Genomic DNA, 12,837 nt, shown 5'->3' on the forward strand with positions numbered 1-12,837 from the left:
CGGGGATATCCGATTGTCTGCCTTTTGCTCTCAGTGTTTTAGAGAGCTGAGAGCGAGCAGCATGGAACCGGATACACGACCAGACAATATGCTCGATGTCGTGGTAACCATCGCCACAATCACAAAGATTGTGTGCTGCGAGTCCAATGCGATAGAGATGCGCGTTTAGGTTGTAGTGATTGGACATAAGCCGAGATATCACGCGAATGAAATCACGACCTACATTTAACCCCTTGAACCATGCACTTGTCGAGACCTTAGGGATAATCGTGTGTAACCAACGACCGAACTCATCTTCACTCCACATGGGGTGCCAACTTACGAGCGAGGTTTTGGTTTTGTCATTATTGATTGTATTTGTTTTTTATACAGGGTGGGCCATTTAAAGTGGAGGAATTATTTTTGCAATAGCAAAGTAAAGAAGTGGAATTTAAAAAAAAAATTTAAATTCATTTATTTTGGTCCAAGGAGATTTGTTCTAACTACTTTTTGATTATGATATCTCGTAAATGACCGCCTCTGGCCTTGACCGCAAAATGTGCCCTTTTTTCGGCATTTTCCATCACTTTGCCCAATGTTTCGGCCGATATGGCAGCAATTTCTTGTCGGATATTGTCTTTCAGCGCAGCCAGGGTCCTTGGTTTACCAGTGTATACCTTGGATTTTAAATATCCCCATAAGAAAAAAGTCAGGAGGCGTCAAATCAGGTGATCTCGGTGGCCAGTCATAATCGCCGTTTTTCGATATTAATCTTCCGGGGAACATTTCGCGCAATAATTTGGTCGTGGCAGCCACTGTATGGCATGTAGCGCCGTCCTGTTGGAACCAGTAATTGTCCAATTCATTTTCACGAACAAATGGCAATAAAAAGATGCCTAACTCTTGCGAACGATGGCGACCTGATGTCGATGGAGTCTCTGCAACACTGGCTCGAACGGCATCAATATTCTCGTCGAAACGTCTTGGTCGTTGTCTGGACAGATGACTGGCATTACCAACACTACCAGACGATATAAATTTGGCATATAATCGACGTATAGTGTTGTCTCCAGGCGATTTTTTAACTTTATTTTTATTTTTCCACGCACGTTTAGTTAACACAATTGAGAAGTTATTTTGAATGTACAGCTGAACAATTTCAGCGCGTTGTTTAGGTGTGTATTGTTCCATGGTTAAAATTGTACTGAAATGACGCTTCCAACGCGGTATGACATTTGCTAATGTGACATCTCTGTCAAAAGTTATGGGGTTGCCAGATGCTTCCACTTTAAATGGCCCACCCTGTAGTTTTCATGGTCTCGTGACCAAGGGCGCTACATATTTTTTATATTTTTTATGGACAGCTGAGGATTTGTCACATAACATATCTCGAAACCGGGGACTCTTTTTTTTCGTTTTTGAGTTTTTTTTTTTTTTTTTATTAAATCGTTTATTTTTACAGGCTCAGTTACATAAGTTTAAAGGAGCCAAACTCCTATCTGTATTGTTACAAGTATACATAATCATTTTTCATTAATTCTAGTGTTAATGAAGTAGAGAACCGATTACTCGCGGTTTGCTCGAGTTTAGAAGGGTGACATTTTTTTCAGGAAAAGGAAGGGATATAAGGATATGTTGAAAATGTTCACACTCACATTCATCATACTCAATTCTTAAGCCTATCTTATATCTAACATGTATTTACATTTCACCTTATTCTATTGTTAGTAAGAAGGGATTTGATTTCTCGCGAAGGAAAAGGAAAAGGAGAATATAAGGATATAAGGACAATCAGACACGAAGATCGATAGCTTTTAGGAAGACATATATTTGGGACATGTAATCAAGGTCTAACCGAGCCAACACATCTCTCACCGGCACATTGGGCTGCCTTCCTCTAGCCCGAAGAGAGTTTTCTAAATTCGATCTGGCAACAAGATACTCCTCGCACGACCAAACAACGTGTTCGATGTCGTGGTAACCTTGGCCACAAGCACAGATATTGCCATCGGCAAGATTAAAACGAAAGAGTAGCGCGTCTAACGAACAGTGATTGGACATGAGTCGAGAGAAGGTGCGAATAAAGTCCCGACTCAAGTCCAGACTTTTGAACCATGGTTTGAGGCTAACCTTAGGGATAATCGAGTGAAGCCACCGACCCAATTCATCTTCGTTCCACTTACGTTGCCAGTTAACGATGGTATTTTTACGGACTAGAGAATAAAATTCATTGAAGGCGATTTGACGCTGATAAATATCGCCTTCAATTGCACCTACCTTTGCCAATGAGTCAGCCCTCTCATTACCCGGAATTGAGCAATGTGAGGGGACCCAGACAAAGGTAATGACATAACAGCGTCTGGTTAAAGCACTCAAAGTTTCTCGTATTCTCTCAAGGAAGTACGGCGAGTGCTTTTCCGGCCTCACTGAACGGATAGCTTCGACAGAGCTAAGACTATCCGTTACAATGTAATAGTGTTCAACAGGTCGTGAGGCGACGCTGTCCAGCGCCCAGTGTATTGCTGCCAATTCAGCAATATACACTGAGCAAGGATTCTGAAGACTGTGGGAGGTGCTAAAAAATTCGTTGAACACTCCAAATCCTGTGGACTCATTCATAGAGGACCCATCAGTAAAGTACATATTATCACAATTGATACGCCCATATTTTGCATTGAAGATCGTAGGAACGATCCCCGATCGATGATAATCTGGAATTCCATGGATTTTCTCCTTCATGAACAGATCAAAATGTACAGAGGAATTGATGTAGTCAGGAAAACAAACACGGTTGGGAATATACGAAGAAGGATCAACCTGCATGGAGATGAATTCATGATATGAAGTCATGAATCCAGAATGAAAATTTAGCCCGATCAGCTGCTCAAAATTTCCGATCACCAATGGGTTCATAATCTTACACCGGATGAGGAACCGAAGAGATAATAAATTGAAGCGATCTTTTAGTGGGAGCAGGCCTGCCAAAACCTCGAGACTCATGGTATGCGTTGAGGGCATACATCCCAACGCGATACGGAGACAAAGATACTGAATTCGCTCGAGTTTAATGAGGTGTGTTTTGGCAGCTGATTGAAAACAGAAACTGCCATACTCCATCACTGAGAGAATAGTTGTTCGATACAACATTATAAGATCTTCTGGATGGGCTCCCCACCAGGTGCCGGTAATTGTACGGAGAAAGTTTATTCTTTGTTGGCATTTTTTACTCAGATACCTAATATGGGCCCCCCAAGTACATTTGGAGTCGAACCAGACCCCAAGATACTTGAATGACATAGCATGAGTGATCGGTTTACCCAAAAGTTGAAGCTTTGGTTTTGCTGGTCTATGCTTCCTAGAAAAAACCACCAACTCTGTTTTCTCCGTGGAGAATTCGATCCCTAGCCCAATGGCCCAGGTTGAAAAATTGTTCAAAGTATCTTGTAAGGGTTCTTGCAGGTCGGATTCTTTTGATCCTACGACAGACACTACTCCATCATCTGCAAGTTGTCTTAAGCTGCAATTTTGTGTAAGGCAATTGTCAATGTCGCTTACATAGAAGTTGTACAAAAGGGGGCTTAAACATGAGCCCTGAGGGAGGCCCATGTAAGAGACCCGACTTACTGCCGAATCTCCGTGAGAAAAATTCAAATGTTTCTCACAAAGCAAGTTATATAACATATTATTCAATAGAGACGGTAGACCCCGAGAGTGTAATTTGTCTGACAAAACCTCTATTGAAACAGAATCAAAGGCCCCCTTTATGTCCAAGAATACTGAAGCCATTTGTTTTTTTTCGGCGTAAGCCATTTGAATTTCTGAAGAAAGCAACGCAAGACAATCATTCGTCCCCTTGCCCCTGCGGAACCCATATTGTGTATCTGAGAGTAGGCCATTCGTTTCAATCCATCGATCAAGGCGAAACAAGATGATTTTCTCCAACAATTTCCGTATACAAGACAGCATTGCTATTGGGCGGTACGAATTGAAGTCGGACGCGGGTTTTCCGGGTTTTTGAATAGCTATAATTCGCACTTGTCTCCAATCATCTGGAACAACATTATGCTCCAGAAACCGATTGAATAAATTCAACAAGCGATGTTTCGCCACATCAGGGAGGTGTTTCAACAAGTTGAACTTAATTCTATCTGTTCCTGGAGCCGAATTGTTACAAGAAAGGAGAGCAAGAGAGAATTCTACCATCGAAAACTCGGAATCAAGATCGCACCTATCTTGTGGTATATCTCGAACATTTTTTTGCACAGGAACGGAATCGGGACAAACTTTCCGTGCAAATTTAAAAATCCATCGATGTGAATATTCTTCGCTTTCATTCGATGAAGAGCGATTTCTCATGTTTCGAGCCACTTTCCATAATTTTTTCATTGACGTTTCTCGTGACAAACCTCCCACGAAATTTCGCCAATAAGCACGTTTTTTCCCTTTGATCAAGTTTTTAAATTGATTTTCAAGGTCCAAATACGTTTGAAAATTCTCAATGGTTCCACGTTTTCGAAAAGCTTTAAATGCGTTCGATTTATCCTGATAAAGCTTGGAACATTGGCTATCCCACCATGAATTGGGAGGCCTTCGATGAATAGTGGAGCCTGGGATGGGTTTCGTTTGAGCGCGAACCGCGCTGTCATAGATCAAACGAGAAATGAAGTTATACTCCTCCAATGGAGGCAAACCATCTCTGGAATTGATGGCTAGAGCAATCGCGTCCGCATATTTTTTCCAGTCAATGTGTCTTGTGAGGTCATATGCCATGTTTATAGATTCAGAAGAATTCGACCCAATGGTGATGGAAATTTTGATTGGCAAGTGATCACTTCCGTTGGGGTCCTGGATTACATTCCACTTGCAATCTAACGATAGTGAATTCGAGCAAAGTGAGAGGTCAAGAGCACTTGGGTTAGCAGGAGGTTTAGGTACACGTGTTGTTTCCCCAGTATTCAAAACGGTCATATTGAAGCTGTTACAAAGGTCATATATCAACGATGAACGATTGTCGTCGTACTGTTCCCCCCAGGCAGTTCCGTGAGAGTTGAAGTCTCCCAAGATCAATCGTGGCTCAGGAAGGAGTGAGCACATGTCAACAAGTTGCTTGCGGCTAACCGCAGCTCTCGGAGGCCAATACAAACTGACAATACAGAGGTCTTTGCCTCTGATGTTTGCATGACAAGCAACAGCTTCGATCCCTCCAATAGGTGGAAGGTCAATTCTAAAAAATGGGTGGCACTTATTAATCCCCAATAGTACCCCTCCGTATCTGTCATCGCGGTCCAAGCGTATTATATTAAAATCGTGGAAAGAGAGATCATTTTGAGAAGAGAGCCAGGTTTCGGACAGAGCAAAAACATCACAATTGAATTTATGAATTAGAAATTTGAAAGTATCCAATTTAGGGATAAGACTACGACAATTCCACTGTAAAACAGTGATATCTCCGACCTCTCTATTTAAATTAGACATCAAGAGAGATAATCATTGCAAGAAGGGGCCATGTTTGCATCAATTGCAGCAAAATTGTCTCTAACACTGGAAGCATTGAGATGACAATGGTTCTGATGGAGTCGGAAACGTTAAAACACGTGAAGATTTGATCCACAAGGTCAGTCAACTTTATAAATCCCGATTGGGAAGTTGAACTAGACGGAAAAGCAGGGACAGTTGGGGTTTTTGATGTCCCCTCGAGTGCTGGGCCGTTCGGAAACCAGGAGGAACCTGATTTTGCTTGTCCGCTGCACTCGATTTTTTAGACATGCTAACAGGGGGTATAACCGGTGGGGCTTGTCCTTGAACTTTGGGAGTGGTCACATTTTTGCGCCGGGGATTCCCTTGGAAAATGAACGGTGTGCCCCCGTTAGCTGTGTCCGCTTCCATTTCGTCAACGGGCAACGTGGCGAAGACATTTTGAGTGTTGATTGATTGTTGTTGGGCAAGTGGAGAGGCGCCCTTTAAAATATCCGCAAAAGTGCGTTTTGAGCGTTCCTTCAAAGAGCGCTTCTGTTTCTCCCAGCGACTCTTGTAAGTTTCACAAGCTGAGAGCACGTGTGGGGATCCCCCGCAATATGGACACTTATGCTCAGTCGCACTGCAGGATTCCCCCACATGTTGCTCTCCGCAAGTTGCACAGCGCTCCTTGTTGGCACAATAATCTGAAGTGTGACCAACTGACTTGCATTTGTTGCAAGTCATGGGCTTTGGCACGAAGAGTCGCACAGGCAGTCTCAATTTGTCCACCATGACGTAGTCAGGGAGGGCCGAACCAGCAAAAGTTACTCGAAACGAGTCTGACGGCGTGAATTTCGTTTTTCCCTCTTCTTGGGATACTTTACCTAGTTGGCGACTGTCCAAAATTTTAACGCCCACCAAAGGGAGTCTTTTGAATTTACCAACTCCTTCTTTTATCAATTGGCACGTCAGACCCGTTTCAGTTACCACCCCCGAGATTTCTACGTCATGGGAGGGCACGTAGGCACGATACTCTAGGGTGAACCTCTCGTCGATCACAATTGCATTTGCGTGTTTCCGATCACTCACGACAACACGCAGTTTGTTCGGCCTAACCTTAGAGATTTCGACCACGGAGGAATAAAATCTTGCCAGATCTTTCGAAACCTGAATGACATTAATAGATTTTCCTTTAGGTTTGGGCCGGAAAAATACAACCCCAGCTCCAGGTGCATCGTCTGGATAGACGATGTGAGGAGGAAACAGTAGTTTCAATCTCCATTTCAACTTGACCTTCTGCCATTACGGCAGATATGAAATAATATAATTTTGAATTCTTCTATCTTCCTAAACCTAATATATATATATTATACCTAAATCGCACACCAATGCGAATGAAATGAAACGGTGTCCCAATCGAACCGCGTGGCAATCGCTCGGTACAGCTGCAACGGTAAATCGCACCACCACACGATGATGGAATCGATGACGTTGATAAAGCACACACAGCGATGATACGGCACACGCACCGCACCCGCGGTGGAGAACTTCTTCCTCACGCTGGTTGTGATTGCTGCTCTTCTCACTCGCGCAATAAAGAGAACCCCGTTAGGGCGAAATAACTTCACCAGCCACTGATAACGGTATAATCTCCACTATATGATAGACGCGAACAAATTTGCGACCGATGTCTTCGGACTGCGCGAGCTGAATGAACGTTTTTGAGTTATGGTTTTTAAAAGTTGCCCGATGGTCCAAAAAATCATTTATCCCTTTTTCCCCGAAAATGACTTTTCAAAAATTTATTACTTTTGAACTACTGGATGATCGACATATCAAATTAAAGCCTACTAGCTAGCCATCTTTGAAAAAAAATAACACACATGCCAAGTAATTGGATCATAGTCACATACATCCAGTCTAGTTGCATAGAAATATTGAACGAAAACTGAAAACATGTTAACTTTGAAAAATCATAACTTAAAAACGAAAAATAACGCCTCTCTGGTATTCGATATATTGTGTGAAAAAAACCTCAGCTTTCAGGAAAAATATAAAAAATATGGCGCCCTTGGTCGAAACGATGTAAGCTATAAAAAACAAATATTATCAATGCGCAATTACGAAAACAAAATTCATTTTTGTTCAGAGTGTAATATGTAGACTAGCTCATTGGCTTTAATTTGATATATCGATCATCTGAATCGATCCAGTAAGGGTAGTGGATGCAAATTGGTCATGGGGGGTAAAGTGGTCACCTGCTTTTTTTTTTTATCCAAAGTATATATTTTTATTAAGGCTCATATGGCGTCAGCCTAACGGGGCCGGGAGTTCAATATTTCGACAATGTTTGCTTACAACTATGTTAGTAATATGTAACCGATTACTCGCGGTTGGCTCGAGGTTAGTATTACAAGTGTTCTCATAATTGGTATGTTGCAGTCTTCGATGCTCTGTACGTTTGCCCGACACGGGATACCTCCTATTGGGATGCAGCTGACCATTAATCAGCAACGCCCCCCTAGTCTGTACCCCATATCTAGCGTGGTGCGTCTTTCTCGACTCGAGGAATCCAAGATAGAATGGTCACTAGCCGGCGCAATAATCAGCTCGTGTAGAGTTGTCATAAGCGGTACAACCTTTGGCTCTTGTTGAATGATCAGTGGACTGCACAATCTTTGGCCCGTGTATCTGTAAAGAGTGTGTGTATGTATTGCCGCGACTAGGTAAAAGTTTATCGTTTGGATAGGAGGGATATGAAACGGGGACACAACGAAGGAAACATCATTAAACGTTGACATCGGCGTTTCTGAGGAACAGGTATAGATGAAGCAGAAGATCAGGATCACGACTACCTAAGATATCCCGGACGGGGATATCCGATTGTCTGCCTTGTGCTCTCAGTGCTCACCTGCTTGTTTGGTAGTATAACTATTGACTACAGACGCCGTATTGACAGTCATCTTATGTTTGAAGAGAATTTAATGACTTTTCAGCCACCCTGTATTTCAGTAGAGCTGTCGCATGTCAAAATATAAATAAAAACAGAAATTACTCTCTCGATAGCCATTAGGCCGTAGTTCTGTGCGCATGGTATCTAAAAAATTTCTCGTGAAATTCAGTTTATTCAGTCTGATATATTGGACAAATCATCAGTTTGGACGACTGTTCACATATTCCAGGAGAGGTGAACAGATCTTTTGTTTAATTTCAGTGATTAATTAGCATAGAAATTACTTTGATGTGTGGGCACAAAGTGGTCATAGGTGAATAACAACTTACAATGTTTTGTTTACTAAAGCTGATATACCGCATCACATGCTGCTCTAGAAGATGATCCTTTTATGGCTTTGACCCTGAATAAATATGCCACTCAAACTAAACCAAGCCTCATGCGGAACTTTATGTGTTTCTTACTACGTTTGTGTATGCATGAGAAAATTTAATATGAGACTCTAGGTGAATAGGCCAAGCTTATTTCATACATGTACCTACTATATCAAATATGATTTTAACAAATTAGGATGAAAAAAACGCATAAATCTATCCCATTTAGCATGATATGTGCGAGTGACCATTTTGCCCCCACTAGGTGACCACTTTACCTCCAAGCAAACAAAATGTATGATTTTTCACCTTTTTTTCTAATTTTACTATCTTCAATTTTCGTAATAAAAACCGCTTACTATCTTGAATAACAATTATTTGAACTATAACATTATTCGAGAAACGGGAATTGAAGCGGTATGTAGACGTCGGAAATGGGCATATTCGTTAGGGTGACCACTATGCTACCACTTCCCCTAGATCAAGAGTTATGAATTTTTGTAGAAATAATTGAAAAAAAAAGATTTTTCGGACCATCGGTTAACTTTGAAAAATCATAACTCAAAAACGGAAAAAAACGCGTCCCTGGTTTCAAGATATGATATGTGAAAAATCCTCAGCTTTCCAGAAAAAATATAAACAAATTCAGCTCCTTTGGTCCCGAAATCATGAAAACTATAAAAACAAATACAATCAATAATAACGAAAACACAATTAATTTTTTTTCCAAAAAAGACCAATTGACAATTTAATATGTTGAACATCTGAATTGGTCCAGTGGATCGAAAGTTATGAATTTTTGAAAAAAGTCATTTTTGGCAAAAATGAGAAAAAAAAAGATTTTTCGGCCCATCGTGAAATGGAAATGGTCACCCTAGCAAAAAAATACAAAACTACCACTTTTGACGAAAATCTGAGAACCACTATATTGGTTTGGCATGGAATGGTTGTATATCAATGGGAAAAGACGTATAAACTGTTCATATTAAAGACCGTCAAGAGACTGTGAGGCCATCGGCCTTCGCATTCAATTGGAAATAAGTTTTTGCTTCTTCCAGCAGTTTCTCTGACAACAAATCAACAGTAATTCGGACCCTTTCATCGCTATCTGCTCTACCGTGAAAACCAATCGTTTGAACACGAATGCGTTCGTTGTGACTCAGTAGCAAGAGAGAAGTGGACGTTTATGGAAATAGTACTGCTCGAAACGGAACAATTGAGAGGAGAGTCGATTTTCATGTTTCGTCTACGAAAATGTTGGACCCTACTGATTATGACTGATTATGATTTGCTTTAAACACTACTATACTTGCGCACTGGTCTCACAGACCGAGAAATCAATAATTTGTTCATTTCTCAGAAAAGATCAAAACTACGACTTTGCGATTCTCTCTAGCTTCGTCATTCGTCGTTTGTCATTGTTTAACGTATCGCGTGTGTTGATACTAAGGGGACGTGTGTCACTTTTTCACCACTCTTGGTCTGTGACACCGACGTGAGTATAGGAGTAACCTATTTGGACAAGATATTGTTCAATGCAATGTATAAATTAAAGCTAGTGGCGTGGAATTTGATTGAATTTGAATTTGATTGAATATAATGCATGAGGACTATTGTAATTTTTTAAATTTCTTTTTATCACCGGATTGAACGGTTTCATATATTATTCGTCGTTGGATTCATACGTAAAAAATGCACGAGGACTATTGTATTTTTTTAAATTTCTTTTTATCACCGGATTGAACGGTTTCATATATTATTCGTCGTTGGATTCATACGTACAAAAGCCAAATACAAATGATTGACTTTCGTTTAGTTATTCGCTAAATACAATAATTACACATATACACACTTGTGAAAAAAATTGTAAATTGCAAACTATAAACTAATCGGCTTATGGTTGTTTTACAGTTACAGTTTCGGGGATATTTTTTTAATATATAGGCTGAACAATATCGACAGGAAAACAAGTCGCAAGAAGTTCCTAGAAATCATTTTATATCATATTTTTATGCCCCATAAAAAAGAAATTAATTCTTAGTTTACCAAGAACACAGAGATAAAGAATGTTAAAAATATACAAACTTTATATTCCAGAACCTTTATCATCTGGTAACTATATAAATTCTAGAAGGTCGTTATACATCTTCTCTTCGAAAAAAGATTCGAAAAACACGCTACAACTGCATGAAATGCAAAAAAAATTGTTTGTCTCGAGCAGCAGCGTAGTGTGCGGGTGGCAAGCGCCCCCACAAAAATGCCGGGTTTGCCACCCACAAAATGCCGGGTTTGCCTCCTACACACCCTTTGGGGCTCCAAAATTCTTGACTAATTTTTAATAGTAATTTTTTTCCCGTATTATTTTTCATCTTTCGGTTGAGTAGAAAACATCCATCATGAGAGGTTGCTCCGTCCATACATGAAACCAATCTCTTCTCTTTGATTTTCGCAAAATTGAAACCAACCAACATCACATTACATCCCCAGGTCTACATTACAGGATCACATTTTGCGTAAGGCGGTAAGCTCGAAACTAAGAACAAGAAAGACCATATTTACGGCAGGAAGGAAGCGGAGTTCCTACTAGAACTGGAAAGCCGATTTTATCACCCAAACAACAAGCTAGAGAAAATGGCAGTACATGATTGGTTAACCAGGTTTTTGAAGCGGAATCCATATCATACGCTCCGTATGCCTACAGTAATGAACTCAATCTTTTCTGGCTTTTCAATGGCTCTTCTTTCATCGAACAACTCCTCACCCGGAAGCGATTTGATTGAATTCGTTCTTCGTTCTACAACTGACAACTTCCAGAAATAGTTATATGGGTCTACCCCAAGGCTCGTGTCTCAGCTCCCTTCTTTATAATTTGTATGTGAAAGGTATTGACAGTTGTTTGGCAAAACAATGCACGACAGCTTGTAGATGGTGGTGTGGTTCCCATGCCGAACACTTGCAAAGACCATTGCAAAAATCCCTAGATAACTAGATGTCTTTCTGGGCAGAAAACTGAACTGGTAGTGTTTACTCAAAAGCGGTCCCCAGCCCAATTAAAATTTAAGCTTTCGGGCAGAAGCATTACCCAATCATTGACCTTCAAGTACCTTGGTGTCTGGTTTGATTCAAAATGCAGTTGGAATACCCACATTACGTATTTGAAGCAAAAATGTCAAAAGAGGGTCAATTTTTCCGCTCGATTTGCGACACGTGGTGGGGAGGGAGATCTCATAACGATGGCTCTTTCTGCTTTCTCTCAGCAGCTAAGTCACCCTCTAAAATTGGAACGAATTCAATATCATTGTCTGCGTATAGCTCTCGGATGTATGCACTCAACGCATAACATGAGTCTCGAGGTTCTGATAAAAAAAAAAGATATTATACTTCACTGATGGGTCTCGCCTCAATGAATCCACTGGTTTCGGTGTTTTCAATGAAAATTCGAGCGCCTTCCGTAAATTGCAGGAACCTTGTTCCGTATGTGTTGCTGAGCTGGCAGCAATGATTTCGCATTGGGGATGATCTCCAGCAAACCTGCAGACCATTACTTCATTTACTCGGATAGTCTCAGTTCGCTTGAGGCTCTCCAATCGATGAAAACTAGTAGGCACCCATCTTATTTCCTCACAAAAGTGAGGCAGCAGATGAGTGCACTGATTGAAAGATCTTATAAGATAACCTTTGTATGAGTCCCCTCTCATTGCTCAACTCCTGGCAATGAGAAGGCGGACACTCTCGCAAAAATGAGTGCCCAGGAAGGCGAATTGTTTGATAGACAGATTTCATACGATGATTTTTTTCAATTACTGCGTCAGAATTCCCTCTTGAGATGGCAAACCGATTGGGAAAGTGGAAGTCTTGGGCGGTGGTTATATTCAATTATTTCAAATGTTTCTTCGAGAGCGTGGTTCAAAGGTTTGGACGTAAGTCGTGACTTCATTCGTGTAATGAGTAGACTTATGTCCAACCACTGACGCTAGATGTGCATCTCCACAGAATAAATCTTGTTCAAGGCAATGTCTGTCGGTGTGGAAACGGTTACGATGACATTGATCAAGTAGTTTGGCAATGTACGGA

The 12,837-nt window shown here is 40.9% G+C and overlaps 1 protein-coding gene across 3 annotated transcripts in view; it reads right to left on the reverse strand.

Annotated features, from left to right (window-relative positions):
- LOC129768995 (WD repeat and FYVE domain-containing protein 3) overlaps positions 1 to 12,837 on the reverse strand; it is a 108,582-nt gene that overhangs the window by 34,561 nt on the left and 61,184 nt on the right. The gene's annotated exons all lie outside the window — the stretch shown is intronic.

This window comes from Toxorhynchites rutilus, chromosome 2, assembly GCF_029784135.1.
Source record: "Toxorhynchites rutilus septentrionalis strain SRP chromosome 2, ASM2978413v1, whole genome shotgun sequence".
Lineage (NCBI taxonomy): Eukaryota > Metazoa > Arthropoda > Insecta > Diptera > Culicidae > Toxorhynchites > Toxorhynchites rutilus.